This window comes from Apostichopus japonicus, chromosome 13 (assembly GCF_037975245.1).
Source record: "Apostichopus japonicus isolate 1M-3 chromosome 13, ASM3797524v1, whole genome shotgun sequence".
In the NCBI taxonomy this organism is placed as follows: domain Eukaryota; kingdom Metazoa; phylum Echinodermata; class Holothuroidea; order Aspidochirotida; family Stichopodidae; genus Apostichopus; species Apostichopus japonicus.
The window spans coordinates 6,347,611-6,363,622 of record NC_092573.1 but is presented as its reverse complement, the minus strand read 5'-3'; the positions used below and the strand labels follow the sequence as shown (position 1 = coordinate 6,363,622).

General features: G+C 35.5%; 1 protein-coding gene across 1 annotated transcript in view; it reads left to right on the top strand.

The window, feature by feature from the left end:
• Positions 1–847: 847 nt before the first annotated feature.
• LOC139978802 (G-protein coupled receptor 54-like) overlaps positions 848–16,012 on the top strand; it is a 119,399-nt gene continuing 104,234 nt past the window's right edge. The window contains exon 1 of the mRNA XM_071989303.1: positions 848–1,031. The gene's annotated coding sequence lies outside the window, so the exon portion shown is untranslated. The remainder of the gene's footprint in view (positions 1,032–16,012) is intronic.

The following is a 16,012-nucleotide window of genomic DNA, read 5'->3' as shown; positions in this document are numbered from 1 at the left end:
AGAGCCTGTTATACATATTCTATATTTCTATCCTAGGACTACAAAAGACTGGAATACACAATCCTTGGCTGTTAAAGAGAGCCCTAGTCTTGAGGTTTTTAAGACAAGATTGCCCACGCATTGTTATTAGCACTGCTGCGGCCATTTTTAACGAGTATCTAACAGAAGCAGAAGCAGCAGCAGAAACTTTCTATTCATTGAAGTAAAGAAAATGCTCCTGTCTAACTGTGTGAAACTGTTACCCCCGTCCCCCCCCCCCCCCACCAAAAAAAAAGAGTAAACTAGAGTTCAAATTGCATATGGGCCAAAAACCAAAATAAAAATAGATATAAAAAAAACAGAAAAGAAGAGAAAAGAGAAAAAAACGACACACTTATAGACACCAAGAATAAGAAAACCTTAAACATAACCAAATAAAACAGACGAAAAGCCATAGACAAATAAAACAAATAATAAAACAGGATGTGAATAAGGGTATAAGTTACTTTGTGTGTGAGTGATCCTTGAAGTACATATTGTCATAGGTACTCACTGTCAAGGTTTAATCTGATATAAGTTGTATGTTGCAAAGTAAGGCAAAGAACAAGTCACTTGTGAGAAATCCAAACCGAACTAGGTGCCCCCCTTTAACACTGTTAGGTTAACATATTACATACAATGAGCTCTTCGATTGACATGGAAGACCTCTTTACACTATAGGAAGTTCTTAAAACGAACCTATTTTATAAGAAAAAAAGAATGAAAGACTGACGTTCACATCACAATAGACTTTTAAGGGGGTTTAAGTCTTCTTTGAAAGACTACCATTCAGGTCTTTAAATCCTGTAATTTGTAAAAAGGACGTTAACATAAAAGTTGGAATTCACGAGGAAGCAGTGATCCACACTTTTCCGAATTCATTACGCATTGATGGAACAAAGTTGATATCAATCTGTTGCGAATGGTTGGACATTAATATTATCTTGTGGTTTGGAAAAGGAAGGGAAAGAGGACGCAGCGATTACTTGGAAATCATCCAAATGAGTTTATAGGTAAGTCGAAAAGGGCATGTTTATATTATACTGTTTAAACAAAATGCCGTTACATTGTATTGCAAAGTGAAAAACTACTTTTAACTGCGTAAAATTGAATAAATTTGGTACGCTTTGTTGTATCCTGCAGCCATTCACACAGGAGGTGGTGAACTTTTCTAGAATTTTCAAAACATTTTCAAGTGTCGCCAAAAAGTCGGGAGAAAGAAAAATTGCCGATATTTGTATAGGAAAAGTGGAAAAAATATTGAATATATATTACTTAAAAAGTTACAAAATAAAATAATCTTCTTTTGCAACGAAGCACCCTTCATCAAACAGACTCTTCTCAAATGTGAGAGGGATACTAATTCCTCCCAGACAACATTCGACACTGGAGGGTCGCGAAGATGATCAAGGTAAAAAATTTGTGTTACCAAGTAAAGAAAAATGGGGGGGGGGGGGGAATTCCACGAGACCGAAGGTCCGCGAGACCGATGGTCCATTGATAGGCGTAACTAGACTTTTTCATTAGCGGGGCTTCAGAGGGGGTCGAAGAGATTGACAAGGGGGGCAATATTGTTTAAAATAGGCTATCGCTATATCTAATTATTAAATTAAATTGTATTCTAAAATTTCATTTGGGGCAGCGAGACTTTTGAGAGCGGGGCCTTTCTCTCCATGCAACCCCCTCTGGTTACGTAGTATCAATGCAAGCCGACCATCCCCCTTGCGCAAGTCACTGGTATCCACTATGGAAATAAATGGCTGTAAATTATTTTTAATTACGCGCTTTATCAACGTAATATTACCGATAATAATATTTGTCTTACCACTATTAAAGGTCTAGTAATAGTTTCGGTCTCGCAGGGCCTAGTAATAGTTTCGGTCTCGCAGACCTCGGTCTCGAAGACCTTCGGTGTCGCGGACCTCTTTTAAATTCGGTCTCGCGAACCTTCGGTCTCGTGGCCTGTAACCGAAAATGGAATGAATACCAGGGCTGTACACTGCATGCGGTTGGTCTATTGTAACGGCTACATCTCTATGTTCCGACGTCTCTTGGTTACGACGTCTCTATGTTCTTAAAAATATTGTCCCGAATTATCTCTTTTCGTCGGAACAAAGATACGTCGGAACATAGAGACGTCCGAACATAGGGATGTCAACATCGTTACTCTCTGTTATATTGAGTTATATAAATAGGATTTACAAATTGGCCATTCAAGAGATAAAACAAATATGTTGACGTTAATTTTGAAAAGATTTTTTTTCTGACTCAAACATTAAATAAATATCTTGTACAATTAAAATCCAGTAATTTTGCAATGATTTGTGGGGAATTGTAAAGATAGTATTCAGCAAAGTTTTTAACCTCTGATGAGTAAAAACCAGCACGTTGGGTTTCACGGATACTGAAGGCCTACCGTATATCTTGAAAGCAGGAAGACACGAAGTAGTAATAAATGAACGTTTGATTTATTCGTTTGGTTTAAGGGATTTGTAAAAAAGATTTGAAAGATGTGTCCATAGTTGTAATGGTATCATCCATTTTGTTTACTTGTTTACTTTCACAATTAATTTTATTACTTACTGCTTCTGCCAGGGAAGACGTTTGGAGATAGATATAGCTAAATTAATTTTTCATTCAGAGTAGCATGTTCTTCCGGTCTTCATGGGTCGTATGGAGACATTGAAATGTGATCTCTGATTACACTGTTTATGAATAAAGAAGGTGGGGGGGGGGGGGTCTGACTGTCTTCAAAGAGAAAATTCTTACACAGGGAAGTGAAGTAAACACTACTTTCCCTTGTTTTTAATATATATAACTTTCCAAGAACATTTCCTGCAATTTTTATTAAGAATTAAATTGGATGGGGGAGAGAGGTGCAATTCATGCTTGCCTTTTCAAATGTAAATGTTAAACTTCTAATGTGTTCATTAGTGCTTCAGCTTGCCTTCGTTAAAAATGGTTTGCCTTCAAAGCCCTGTGAGAACACTTCTCTTGGCACCGAGTTCGGATGTGAGAACAGTCAAGTGCCCAATGTTACTCTCGAACGACCATTATATAATGCTCTTAAAGAATCTTGTTCTGGTAAATGTTACGTAGGTTTGTTTATTTCGATGCATCCATCCACCCTTTTTTTCTCTGTTATACAGATTATACAAGGACACGTGCAGAGTGTAAATTTGATTTCACGGTTTTGCAGTGCATGTCTTGAAAATGAAATGGGGTCAAGCCGATCAATTACGTCCCATTTTTTATTGGAGAGCTCTTGTTGCTTATTATCCAAACCTCTCAAATAAAACCACCTTCATTGCCAACAGATTTGAGTGGCCAAAAATGTACATGCAGTATACTGTGCGGAAGTGTAGTAACAGCGGGCTGTATCATGTCTCCAGGAGGGAAGTGTGTTGAGAGGCGTTCACTCAATGTATTCGTGAGACGTGAGATTCCATCTTACACTGTGTAGCGTATTTGGGGCCCTTTAATAACTGACCAACGAAGGCCCTCATAGTCCTTATATAGAAGTGACCAATTGTACTGTATGGTCAATTCAAGTTAGCTAGCCAGTTTCATTCCATCCTTTGTTTATTCAATGCACGACGCCTTTTCTTTATCAAGACGAAAATAGCTTTCTTTAGAATTCACGAAAAGAAAACCCCATTTTCCATCAGGAAAATGTTATTGTTAGCAGAAGGCCTTTTTAAATAACATACTAGTTGTCTGTATAACAGAGATTTCCTAAAGAAGCCCATTATCTGTCAACATGATTTGGATACCGTAACAAAGTAAATGACATTTTGGTATATTAGGAACCCAATGCCTGGCATGCTGTATAAGGCTTGATTTGACTGAGTTAACAATAAGTATCGATGGCCTTTTTTTCGTTATTTGTAGTCGATGTGAAGACGGAAACCGTACTTTACTTTTGTTTCTTTGTGATTTCTTATAAAGACCCGTTTACTCTTTCTTCGCAAGAGAGGGTTTGAAAACATAGCCTCGTATAGGAAAGAGAAAGGTTTTGTGCGTGAGTGTTTTTGCGTTTCGCTTCCCGATTTTCCTCTTCAACTCTATAAGACAACTCAAATAGCTTGTTAAGTGAAGCCGGATGATAACCGGTTTCAATTATAGGATTTACTTCGCTTTTTTATCTTCGTACATAGCGCTGCTATTTGTACCTGCAATACATCATACGTATTTGTCCAAACGGTTTCCCTACTATTCGTAAATGTTACGCAGGCTAAAGTTGGCAAATTTTCCTGAATGGTGCTGCTTGATTGGTTATTTGCCGAACGCTACATTACAATCCTTGAAATTACGTTCTCAAGCGATGGCTGTCCAGACTAGTGTTGCGTATCCCTGTGACCCACTATAGCGCAGTGTGCGGTACTGTTTCCATAACAACTCCCTGGTATGACACTGCTGTTAAGTGAACAGGCTAACTTTCACTCTATTTCCGAGCCAGCTAGATGTAGAACGGGTCACCATACGTCGAAATTTGAAGTCAATTCAAGTCTGAGTGGTACATATAGGCGACAAAAGTTGCTCATCTTTATTAAGAAACAAATGTACAGTCTAATTGTGAATATGCTTTAGAGTAAACAGTATGATATAATGACTATCTATACATTATCATACTACTATAGGCTTCAATGACAGTATTTACCTGCAAATGCGGTGTCTTTAGTTTTACATGTCATTTACCTAGAAGTGTCAGGAATTGCTTTTACAATATATATCACTATATCCTTGCGTCTATATACAAGTCCATTTTTAGCAACAACTCCCTCTAATTTCACTGGCGCATTGCGAGCAGTCCATCTGGACACGTTTATCACACTTGAAAAAGACAGGTAACTTCCATCCCTGGTGGTTCGACCGACAGCAATCAAAATAACTTTAATCATTGGAAACAATAGTAGTTATATTCCCCCACCAGTAAACATTATGTAAATGAAAGACACGAAATACGAATGCGAAAGCATTATATAATCAGTGGATAAAACTTCAAATGAACGCCTCCCCGTGTTGTATAGGCTGGAGGTATAGCCCAGTGATTTGAAACGAGTAAGGAAGCTCGCACCCTCCATGGGACAATACTAGTCGGCGCGTTTTTCTGTACTCTAGAGAGAAATGTTTATTAGGTATTCTGATTGCTTCCTCTTTAGTTTTACATTAATTTATGTGTGTTTATTTGTATAGTGTGTATGTATTGTGTATAATATACATATACACGCATACATACACACATATGGAAATACACATATACAGAAATGCCGACTGAATGAATTAAACAGGCTTCTCGGGGGATAACACTGGGCTATGAAGACACAATTATTTCACACTATATGTATAGGATATTCTTCGGACAAGACAACTATTTGCGGATGATGTGAAATTATATCGATCATATTTGGTAACTCAGATGTACGTTATTTACACAGTGCTACTTAAAACACTATACACGCGTGCGGACTTGGTTAAATACCTCGCAGCAGAGTCTGTGTTTGGTCGTGTAAATGATTATATCACCTGTCCCTCCTTTCTCTTACATCATTACTTTATTGATAGTAATGGCACTTGTTTACAGCCAAAATGTTCAATGAATTGCGCAGAACGACCCCAGGCTGTGCAGACAGGTGCCTTTACGTATTAATCTACGATCTGTATTTTAGTTCTTTCATTTCCTATTCCCTTGAAGGCAAACGTATGCCTATAGACAACGTCTTTCTCTTGAGTCGACTCGATCGAGGGGATATATAATGTGGGCGTTAGAACAACCATCATCATGTTTTTGCTTTAAACATTTCTTCATTAAAATACAGGATCTATTTCGTGATAAGAATCTTCCCAACAGAAACTCAATTTACCCATTCAGCTGTATACTTGTAGATTCAATTATAGGTGAAAGGCCATCTGGTCAAGTTAATGTCTCAAGCTTTTGTACATGAAAAATACATGAGATTTCTGGCATGCATGCTTATTTAATTTCGTGGGTCTAAATCGACGTGTAAGTTTTCAACACCTAAAAGGTTTTTCTATTCAGCACATTTTAGCCGCTTGGTGAAGTTTAGGACGGGATTTTATTGGGGGAGGAGTTCGGGAAAATTCAGACATAAAATTTTACAAACTCTTGTGAATAACCACCAAATTGCCCATTTTCATTAATTAAAAGTTCCACATTTTGTTAAAAAAAAGTAACCTTTTTTATTTTTAAAATGAAAACACTGCCCATATGAAATCTGAAGCGTGAACTGAAAAAATAACATAGAAAGCGTTGAAGCGCATTTCATAAACTTTTTTTTTTCTCACAAATACACAAATGGTCAATTTGGTCGAGACGTTTTGAGGCGGTTTTGGCTTCCTTAAGTCAAAAGCACATATCCTACTGTCATTAGAAATATGTGTCCTTCCGATTGAACAATCTTCTTTCGAGTCTATTTACTAGAACAGTAATTCACTGATACTACAGGCCCTTCATGGCCTAGTTTCTGCAGTACTACAACTGCCACAGCACATTTTAAGTACGTCAAAGTCGCAGGTATGCCCGTAGCTCATGGCATACAGGGAGTAGTGACGTAATCATGACTTCTCCGAAATAAACAGAATTGTCTTAACATCTCCACTACGTCAACGTCAATTGTAAATTATTAAATCTTGAATTCGTTTTATAAGGCGACGTTAGTATTAGAGCTTACATTACATCAAAGTCAATATAAGACATTCATTGCAGGTGAAACTGTCTGGTTAATGACATGATAAACCTGGATAGCTCTCGGATAATTTTAAAATTGACGGTAAAATAGGAAAATTTGGAGTAGATCCTGTTGAATGTAGACTAACTGCGAACAGGTTCCAATACGACAACAGTTCCACATATCGATTCGAGGCCAAAAGCAAAATGGCCACGCCGTTTTATGTGCCTTTCAGGTTTTTCAACTATCCAACAGTTTCCCTCCGTACCACAGGTGATAATTATACAGTTCTTTAAAAGCCTCATTCACAACCGTAATTATCATTCATTATTATGAACTGTAAACAACAGCAAATCCCCATGCATGTGGATTTCAAGGTGTCCAGAGATAGGCATGTATATATATATATATATATATATATATATATATATATATATATATATATATATATATATATATATATATATATATATATATATATATATATATATATATATATATATAGTGTGTGTGTGTGTTAGTGAGAGAGAGATATGAGATATCACCCCGAAAGATCGTGGTATGAAGTGATGAGTGGATATCGATTCGTTTAGCACAGCTTCTCTCGGAATGGATAAGTGTTCTTGCTTTACATACCAACCAAAGCCATTATTCTTAAAGCAGCAGTGTATCTTATAGGAGTTGTTAATACACATTTTGATACAGTTTTAATTTCATTATAAAGCGCTAGATGAAACACCCATCTATAATAGTGATTAAACACAACAGTGGTATGTCCGTAAAACTAGAAAAAAAATACTATGGACTTCATTTTCTTTCTTTATACCGACATCAGTTCACCATTGTGGCTTGGATCATGTGATTAGCTTATCAAGAAATGTTTAGACCAACTCTCCATTTATTGGAATCGTTAGTAACCCTTTATGATATCTATGTATGATCGTATAAATTAAAAATAACCTCAAAGGTATACGGATTTGGTTAACCAATCAGAACAGCCCCTAGATAACAGACGTGAATGCAAATAATTTCAAAACGCGGCTGCCGAATATATGGTCAACCTTTTTATAACTATATAAGCTACTTTAACATTTTTGACTGACCGATTTCACTCACGAGACACCCCTAGATTGCATTTGTCACTTCAAAAATCGAACGAGAAATTGACTTTTTGCTTTTCTGATTTTCAGAGTAAGTGATGATATGAAACCCTCGCTGCACTTTCTCCCTAACAAACAATTCATATCAGTTGTTAGATTATATAAGCTAATTTGCACTGCGCACGTCAATGTTAAATAAAAATAAATGAAAGGCCATTTTATGACAAAATAACAGAGAAAATATACAAAGACATCAAAATGAAGACGTTTGAATGTTTTCTTGAGTCGGTTTTCATTTGCCTTGTTTATTTTCTGAATGATACGGTTTTACCGGTCGCATCAACAAAACTGTCAAGTGCTATATGTGGTCGATTCAGTCATCAGGTATGAGAAACCACATCTTTTGCATGCAGACATGGTTAACGTTAAGTAAGGCTATATCTTCTGAAGACAACTGCAAGGTCGACGGGTTAAAACATAGTGCGTCCATGAAACACGATTGTTTTAGATGTTGAGCAACATATTTTTAATAGACAATTATTTTTTTCCAAGTGGGATATGTTTTTCGGCTATCAACTATTATTGAAGCATCCGTTAAATTGTTTAATTTTTCATATAAAATACTATATATTCCAGAAGAAATTAAATACGAGCTTTACCATGGTTAACGATTTTTTTTACATATTAACATTTCTGTTACAAGTTGAGAAATACTTAGATCATGGTAAACATCGAGGGCCTCTGTCATACAATCTCCTAAGAGACACTTTTAGTAATTGTGCTATGCTCTTTGAATATTGAATATTTTTAATCAAACTGTAATTAAATGTAATATACATGTCTTTATATATAGTTTGTTTATTATGGCAACAGACAATAAATGATGGCTTATATATATATATATATATATATATATATATATATATAAAACAATAATAATTATAATAAATATATATATATATATATATTATTGTTATAATTATTAATATTGTTATTAATATTATTTATTATTATTATTTATCTTTTATATTTTTGTATCTAAGTCTAAGTTTGACTGTAGGAAGGCAAGAAGTTAACAGGAATAGGTTCGAGAAACCCTTAAAAGTATTAAACCGTGAAAATGGACGAAGGAAGTGATCCTTCACGTCCGGATCACATATGTTATGAAATGAATTTACTTTTATAAGCTGGTTGACATCTCTTCGACAATTGTTATATTTAGAACGTATGGTAATATGTCATCGCTGTTCATGTGTCAGTCCAGAGGTTTAAAAAACGTTTTTTTGTGCCCCGAATATGCTTCGTCTCGTTTCCTTCCGACGGTACATGATATCATTATTAGCTTTAACTATATCTCACTATATCTCACCAAATATACAAAAACAAATCTTGGAGACAAAACATGCCACTTTGCAGATCCTGACAATTTCGTCACTTAAGTACATTTTGGTACATTGTTAATCACCAGCACAACAAGCATCATATCAGTCATGCCCTAAAAGTTTGAGACAAATTAATCCAGACTTTTTACCCCTAACTCAATGTCTCAACTTTTGGCTTTCGTTGAGAAGTTTTGGTGTTAGATGGGTCTTTCGTCCTCTTCCGTCCTCCTTTCGTTTCTGTTTATGCCGAAAATTCAAGACTTTTCTTCCTATATCTTTTGTCTAAATGAGGTGATGCATGACGTGTTATGGCATGTGTGCAGACTAGATATTGCAGCCACTTTGATTTTACTTCATAAGTCTGGGTTGGGCAAAAGTTGAGGAAATAGACTTAATGTTTGATTCTATTCAAGTTAAACAACAAAATAAATTGGTATAACTTCATTCGTAGAATTTGATATCTTCATTTATTTGGCAAAAGTTGCAAACGATGGAATAGAAAATATGTTCATTATTCAAACAAACCAATGTTGGGTCCCGAACGAAGGAATGTCTTACATAAAAGTCCTTTTATAATAGAGAATTGGTTCGTGAATTAAACATCTTAAAGTGTCTTTCATGAAAAGGAATGTCTTACATTTAAGCCAATTTAGAAGAAATTCAAATTCTGAAATTGTCCTCTAAGTGTTTTTCTTTATGTCTTAAGGCACATTTATGTCACTATTTTGTTCACCTCTAACATAAGAGGATTTGTCGGATTTGAGAAATACCGTGCACGTCTTTATGTTTTAAGACATGTTTACCTTGCCAAGTTTGCAATCGTTACAATAAAGAATTGGTTCGTGAATTAAATATGTTCTTGCCGTGTCTTTCTTGAAAAAAAGCTGCTTTCATTAAAGACACTTAATAAGAAATTCAAATGTCCTCTAAGTGTTTTTTATGTTATAAGGCCCCGTTTATGTCACTATTTTTCAGCCCGATTGAAAATGAAAGACCATAAGAAAAGTTACACTTGATAGATGAAACAGGAACGCATTTTAAACATCCTGATGAACTTTCTAAGTACCGTTTCCGAGATAACAACATTTTGAAGGAGGAGTGGGGATTATAACAAACAGGTGTGAAGTCAGATGTGCACACTGACAATTGTTTTAATGTTTTATTAAACTTTAATTTAATTTAACACTTCAATATTGTGATGCATATTAATACGAATTTCACTACCATCATTGGTATATTGTTAATCTCCCATCCCCGTAAGGTAAAGTTTGAGCCCTATTTAACTCAAGGTCAAAACCATCATATGAAATCCAAATATTCTACTTCAATATTGTGATGCATCTCAATACGAATATACTACCATCATTGGTATATGTTAACCTCCCATCTTCTAAGGTCAAGATTGAAAATTATCCAACCCAGGGTCAAAACCATCAAGTGAACTCCAAATTTTCTACTTCCATATTGTGATGCATCTCAATAAGAATATACTACCATCATTGGTATATGTTAACCTCCCATCTTCTAAGGTCAAGATTGAAAACTATCCAACCCAGGGTCAAAAACCATCAAGTGAAAAATCAGGTAAAAGAAGAAAACATTTGACTATCAGTCTGCACTTGTGACTTTCACAACTGTTTGCTTCCATTTTTTTTACATGTGATACAAAGCTGTGGCAATGTCAATTATCGGTATCTCGAGCACGCCTTGTAGGAAGTGGATGCAAATGTCACCACGGTACTTGGAATGTGTTCTCTCTGAGGTATTTCTCTTTAGTCAAGAAAAGGTTGGCTTACCGTTAGTTTGTGGCTTTATATAGTGTCAACAATCGACGTTTTCTTCAATCTCTGCAACTGACAAAAAAATATTTAATATTTCTAACTTGGGTTAGATTTCCGAAAATTTATCCTTCACAATCGTTAATTTTATCGGTTATTTTGCAAGTAGTCCTCAGTAAGTAATAACAGCTCTTAATCACAACTGAAGTATCGACAAAATGTTTGATTTACAATTTTATAAAGACTTTGCTTGGAATAATATTACCATATTTTGAAGTTTTTAATAAAAAATCAATAACGGAAGAAACGAAATTCGAACACACGTAAGCAACTCAGTTTACATAAGGGACTTTTGCTGAAACGTTTCGCATAAAATCTCGTACAGTCTTGTCATTCCAATTTCCCAAATGAAGTGGAACATTGCTAGATTGTATGCATTAGTATCACGTAAGGAGGTTAATTAATTGCACTTTACGGAAGCCCGTTTGACACCAACACTTAACATAAGCATGAAACAATGCAAAACGTCAGTCTAACCTATGGTTATCATCAAAGTGATAAAATTATCTAGTTCTTGCGTGTTGATATTCACCGTAATTAATTATACGAGCCACTTGATTTGTGTTTCATAGACATAAAGTATCTGTTTAGACTCTAGACTACCTCAAACGTGCCCAAACCTGACAGAAGTTCATCTACTTAAGATGAATATAGATCCACCTAAAGAAGACTCTTTGACGTGAATCAAAGTAACCTTTATGTTTGATCGTTATGACGTAAAAAACAATCGTAAATGTTTAACATCGCAACATGAGAACAGTAGTAAATGTAAATGACTACCAATGTAAACTACTTGATGTTGTTTAATCAATATGGCGCATCAAAGTGTCACCGGTAAAATACGTCAAGCGCTATGGAACAAATGTGAATCATGCATGCCAACAAGAATCGAGCAACAGTATTGAACTCTGATACGACACTTAGTCTAATTAACATACGTATGACCGGAGCTACCTCTTCACCTCATAAACCTTGGTAACGTTGAACAGAGGGATGTGTGACGATGTGTGAAGATGTGTGATGTGTGAAGATTGTAGGTTTCTATTGACTGTGCGGTATATGGAGGGGAGCAGGAGGCCGGATGAGGTGAAGAATGTGAAAACGAACACAAGCACAAGTTTTGTAAATTCAGGAACTTTTGGGTGTAATTTTGTAACCGACTGCAAAGCACAAAACTGCAACAATAATCGTTGTATTGATTTTTTTTCTAGTAATATGGATAATTGATCTATTATTAATTATGAAGATCATAACTGCATGGCTTCCTCTACATATTTGAAAGCCAACTGGTAGGTAATGAATATGTAAATATATCGAGCAAAAGGATCTGTATTCTGGTCAAAATCCATCGCCTTGGGGAACTGCTTCTCGTCTGCAATATCTGTTTTCAATAGTATTGTCATCTTTTAACGTCTAAGCTCATTGACCAACAAGTAAATAAATTTTAGCCATGGTGACCACTACGAGAACGGTACCAAGTTACGATAGCAGATGAAACGGTCATTCCATGCATTGAATCAATGATAAATTTGGAAGTAGAGCTTTAATGTGGTGAAAGATTTTGTTATTAATGACAGTTCTTTCATGTCCCATATTTGTCTCATTATTAGACAACTTAAACGATTTCCATTTTCTTTGTTACTTATACGCACCCAGTGCCCGGTAACATATTTGCCCAACATCTTAATAGTGTAAAATGAAGTGAATTGTGGGCCTTTGCAACAGCAACCCTGAGTCTTGAGACTTAATGAAAAGTATAACAGAGAATGTTGAGCCTATATCAACAGTACCATACAACCTTGATCATTATGAAATGGTTTTAATTGCTTACATCTCCTACACAACCTGGTCATCAAATTCGTGGTCTTTAACTCAAACCTCGGAAGATGAAACATGCTGTAAGTTGTAATCATTCCTGTCATGATGCAATTTATTGCAGCATATTTAGGCTTGATAAGTATCGTATTCCGGCAATTACTTTAAATCGATTGTACAAGCAATCTCTGAAATACGTTCAGTGGCCCCTTAAATACCTTTCAGGCTGGTTCATAATGTCACTGTTGCTTACGTAGTTTCCCTAAAAGAGAGTTGAATTCTTCTATTTTTTGTTGGTGACGTGGTTTGTCTCTATTACATTTGCCAAGTATGCAGGAAGTAAAGCAATATATTAAATATCGTAGATCGGTAACACATAGATCAATTGAACGGTTAAACTCGATAATAGTTTACGGTATTTCAGCAAATAGAAAATGTAAGAAATTTCAACAACGGAGCAATGGTAGGCGTAATGAACTTGTCTGGTTAATTATTGTTGACATGATGTATATAGTTCAATATTTGGGGAAGTAACTATATAATATAACATTTAATGTAATGCCGGAAAAGAAAGAGTACGCAAAGAATAATTCAAAATGCAAATTGGTACAGGTGACGTCATTTATGTCAGTAAATCCTTTTAAAGCATGGCCTTGTATTTCGTGAGCAATTTTACAAGCTATCTAACGGAGAAATTACTAAAAATGCCCTCGATCAAATCAAAACATCCTCCTATATTTTTTTCCAGGAAGTAATGATCAATGAAACACTATTTAATAAACTTGATTTTCAACGAGTCGTAGACAACGCCCAGACACGTTTCACATCTGTCTCAATCACAAAAAAAGACAAGCAAACATGGAAAATGAGACATAACAAACTTAATATGGTAGCTTTGTTAGTATGTGTGAAAATACATTTCTGAAATATAATAAACAGCACGAACCGATAGAGTGATGCTAGATAAAGATTCATCACATTTACCGTTACTCTAAGAAACCCATATATTATAGGCTATATATAAACTACCATTTCTATAGAATTTAGCGCGTATACTAGTAGCTTCAACAATAACTTAATGACTTTCAGCATTAACCATGATCGTAAGGTTTCATTTTCGAACGTCTCTTTTACATCCCGGAAACACTAATATTTACGTGTCGCTTGCATGCTTTAAATTATCTTCATATCCCTAACAGTAAACAATTGTTATACTTTCTACGTCAAGGTATATGGAGTGAGCAATAGTATGTGAGTTTATGGATCACACAGAGTGATAACCGTTGAGATATACATAATAAGGTAAAAGCAAACGGAAATGAAAAAGTCCATATTAATTTCATTGGATGATTTAAGCAGTATTGGCCGCAAATATGCTAGGACGTTTAATAATGGTCACGCATGCTACAATTTCAACAAGTTGTTTACTACCGTACTCAAAATATGTTTCCTTACTGAAACATTTATTTGTCTAAGTCAGAGACGGGTAACCAATTTTCCTCGGGGTCCAAATTTATAAAGTCTGGTAAACGGGTTTCTCGAATGTAAAACGACCCCCCCCCCCCTCCCCGCATATGAACTGTGGAATTTCAGTTATCAAATTTATGCATGAAAACAAAAATGTAATTCAAACTCGTCAGAAATGCAAATTAGTTAAAGTTATTGCACCATGTGATTGCTGGCAAGCTATGATTGACAGTTATACGCCATTAACAACTCGTAAAAACATTTACGAGTATTCAAAACCTAACCTGAAAACCAGGAAGCGGAAAAAGCGCCCAAACGCGACGATTTTTGGTTTTTGAGATTTTCAGTTTTTGCAGAGTTTCTTGTGTGATGTCCACACATAACAGAACATATTCATCGGGGTTGTAGAGAGTGAGGCAGTGGGAGGGGAGGTGGAGGGGAAGGGTTCGTCATTTATTTTCCCCTGCAGTTCTAGCACCTTTTATTCAGTTGACATTGATATGATCATCGATGTTTTTCAATAATTAAATCCAATACTGACAGACAATATTTCATTGTCCCACATTTGTATTTCATATAATGCTTATTTGTATTTCAAATCAATTATATTTGTGTATTAAATAATGAAGTAAATGACGAAATTATATATGAGTTGTTTTCACATTTGTATGATGTGCGTATGTATACATAAAACTAACTTGAAGATGTATCGATTTATAGTCGGAATCGAAACCAAAATAATTAATTACTCGTTCATTTTTATCGTTATTTGCTGTAATAAAGTAATCCGAGAGGGTGCACCTAAGTATATGAATTGCAATCCCGTTATGGGTTGGCAATATTGTTGATCAAACGTAAAGAGATTTATTTTAAATAATTGCGTATATAAAGATGATACAACGTTACTCATGCATGCGAACAGATTGTGTATCGCATACTGCTATACGGATAAGATCTATACAATGGCAAATTTGAAGAAAATCCTGTTATTTGTATTTTTTTAGTAATAAATACGAACACTAAAGGCACTGTTTTTATTGTAAAGCGGGAGCGGTGTGGAAGGTGTGTGTGTGTGGGGAGGGGGAGGGGAAGGGGACAGAGCTATAAACCATGAGGATATCGAGCGGAAGATTACCTGGACGATGTGGTGGATATTTTTAAAAGAAATCGTGTCGATGAAAGTTGATGTTGGATTCTCAGTAATTATGGTTCGTTCGATCAATCGGAAAGCGGTGAAGTGTTTCAATTCTCTTCAGAGTTTCAACAATTATAAATCATACTCACTGAATATTTAAGACACTTTAAAACACTGATAATTCAGTTTAACTGAGTCTGAGAACTACTCCCAGTATAGAACTACCCTTTAAAATGTAATTTCCGACTGTGTTCACCTCTAGAGGTTAACATGCGTGTCTTTGTTAACATAACCTCATACTACAGTGAGTCTGTACGAGATTCGATCCCGTTGACTCCGTGCACTGTACAATGTGCGTCATATTTGGGTCCCTAGGACTGCATAGCATTTAATTAAAACGAAGAAATTTGATATGCCTATGTCATAAAAGTCAAACATTACGGTTCTTTCATGATTGTCTGTATTGATATTTCATTTTTCTTCCGCTCTGCATCTGTGACGTCACGAGTAGACTATGCCCCCATAAATAGTCTCTCGTTACTGACGTGGCATTGTGTACTATTAAGCT